The sequence below is a fragment of the Nycticebus coucang genome, chromosome 1 (assembly GCF_027406575.1).
Source record: "Nycticebus coucang isolate mNycCou1 chromosome 1, mNycCou1.pri, whole genome shotgun sequence".
NCBI lineage: Eukaryota > Metazoa > Chordata > Mammalia > Primates > Lorisidae > Nycticebus > Nycticebus coucang.
Window position 1 is genome coordinate 77,632,096 of NC_069780.1, and position 2,976 is coordinate 77,635,071.

At 39.2% G+C, this 2,976-nt stretch overlaps 1 pseudogene; it reads right to left on the minus strand.

Moving 5' to 3' along the window:
* Positions 1-1,062: 1,062 nt before the first annotated feature.
* LOC128588634 (histone H2B type 2-E-like) lies at positions 1,063-1,689 on the minus strand (annotated as a pseudogene).
* Positions 1,690-2,976: the final 1,287 nt, after the last annotated feature.

Consider the following 2,976-nt stretch of genomic DNA (forward strand, 5'->3'; position numbering starts at 1 on the left):
AGACAATATATTTTGCTTCAACATAAATTCTTAAATGTCAAAAAAAAAAAAAAAAGATTTAAAGAGCTTCATCTCCATGAACAGGACATACAGCTTTTCTGTAAGCCATTTTCTATTGACATTGAAAATGTGGATACTATTTACCAAACAGAACTGGCTGAACTACAGAATTGTGACTCTCTGAAAGATGCATTCAAGTCAAGCAGCCTTCCTAGTTTCTATGCATCTCGCCCCTCTGAGACATATTCTAATCTCAGGAATCATGCACTGAAAATGGCAACCATCTTTGGTAGCACTTATGTCTGTGAACAGACTTTTTCCAGAATGAAACATCTGAAATCTCCAACCAGATCTAGACTAACTTATGCACACTTGCATTACTTGTTACGACTAGCAGTGACAAATATGGAACCAGACATTGACTGTCTCATTAGGCAAAAGCAGGCCCATAGTTCCCATTGAAATACTGGTAAGTTTGTTGATTTAACTTTACTTGTTCTTCATTTTAAATATTATATTTGTTCCCATTTTGTTTTTTTACTTCAAAATAAGATATGTGCAGTGTGCATAGGAATTTGTTCATAGTTTTTTTTTTTAAACTATAGTCCGGCTCTCCAGCAGTCTGAGAGACAGTGAACTGGCCCCCTGTTTAAAAAGTTTCAGGACCCCTGTGTTAAGCACACGCATTTTATCCCCATTCCTCACCACTCTTTCCAGCTTCTGGTAACTATCATTCAACTCCTCTTTCTCCATGAGGTCAATTGTCTTTTTTTTTTTTTTTTTTTAAGAGGATAAAAGGCATACAAATTTATGAAAGTATGGGAGCAGAAATCACCGAGTGATTATCCCAACTCCCCCAATAGGGTATAAAAGCTCATATAACCTTTTCCACAGGGAAAGGAGATGGGTAATGTAGACAATTATTTGACAATTAAATGTTTGACAATTATTTGAGTACATGCTTATTAGGGATAACCAATAGATCCAGGAGATAGAAATTAACTTCAGACAATTATTTGACAATTAAATGTTTGACAATTATTTGAGTACATGCTTATTAGGGATAACCAATAGATCCAGGAGATAGAAATTAACTTGCCAAGAGGCAGGCAGGCAGGCATGCATATCTAGTAGAAAAATCCATCCAGGTGTGGTTGCATTCTTTGGTCTTCTTCTCTGCCATAGACCTTGATGTAACAAGGAGGGGACTGAAGGCAACTATGAGTTTTTTGGTAAGAAGCATTCTTGTTCAGACTAGGAAATTCCAGAGAACGTCCCTCCTTACTTGGTAAGTTTACTTGGCACTAGTGTACTTGGTGATGGCCTTGGTGCCCTTGGACACGGCATGCTTGGCCAGCTCTCCAGGAAGCAGCAGGCGCACGGCAGTCTGAATCTCTCTGGAGGTAATAGTCGAGTGTTTGTTGTAGTGTGCTAGGCGAGAAGCCTCAAAGATATCGTTGACAAAGGAATTCATGATGCCCATGGCTTTAGAAGAAATACCAGTATCCGAGTGGACCTGCTTCAGAAATACCAGTATCCGGGTGGACCTGCTTCAGCACCTTGTACACGTACACTGAGTAACTCCTTACAGCTATGCTTACACTTCTTCCCATCCTTTTTCTGGGCCTTAGTCACAGCTTTCTTCGAGCCCTTCTTCGGAGCAGGAGCAGACTTTGCTGGCTCAGGCATGATGAAGAGAAAAGCACAGCCAACCCAGAAACAACCAGGAGAAAATAACCAGGTCAATTGTTTTTAATATTTAGCTCCCACATTTGAGTGAGAACCTGTGAGATTTGTCTGTGATTGGCTTATTTCATTTAACATAATGTTCTCAAGTTCCACCCATGGTGTTGCGAATGGCAGGATTTCATCCTTTTTATGGCTATGTAATATTCCATCGTGTATATGGACCATAATTTCTTTATCCATTCATGCACTGATGCACACTTAAGTTGATTCCAAATCTTGGCTATTGTGAATACTGATCACAGTACAGATACCTTTTCGATACACTGAATTCCCTTCTTTTGGATATATACCTACCAGATGATTGCTGGGTCATGGGTAGTTCTATTTTAGTTTTTTGAGGAACCGCCATACTGTTCCCCATAGTGGTTATACTAATTTACATTCCCATCAACAGTATATGAGGATGTCCACATCCTGGACAGCATTTGTTATTGCCTTTTAGATAAAAGCATTTTTAACTGGAGATGACCTCTTACTGCCGTTTTGATTTGCAATTCTCTGCAAATCAAATGACTAATGATGCTGAACATTTTTTCATATACCTGTTGGACATTTGTAATACCTTAATTTCAGAAACATTCATTCAGATCCTTTGCCCATTTTTAATTGGATTATTTGATTTCTATCCTGTTGAAGTATTGCAGCTCTTTGTATGTTCTAGTTATTCATCCCTTGTCAGATGGGTACTTCGCAAATATTTTCTCTCATTCTGTGGGTTGGATTTTCACTTTGTTGATTGTTTCCTTTGCTGTGCAGATGCTTTTTAGCTTAATGTGATCCCATTTGTTCAATTTTGCTTTGGTTGGCTGTGCATTGGAGGTATTACTTAAGAAATCCTTGCCCAGCCCAATGTCCTGAAGCATTTCCCCAATGTTTTCTCTTAGTACTCTCAGAATTTCGGGTCTTAGATTTAAGACTTTAATCCATTTTGATTTGATTTTTGTATAGGACCCACTTCTTGATCCTACTCGTCACAGGTGAAGGGCCCGTGAATCCAGAGAGATTAATCGCAGCAATTGCAGCTGCATTTCTGCGGTCATAAACAAGCACAGTAGCAGAAGTAGACAGCTATAGAGCCAAGCCTGAAGTTGGCATCCTCCAACTACCATCGCTGCAAGAGAAGACTTGAAACTAGATATACCTGATTTTGGTTATCTCCTGATGTCATTCACGGAGAAGGAATGGAAGAAAATACTTCCTCCCAAGGAGAATTTGGTGAGGTGCCAG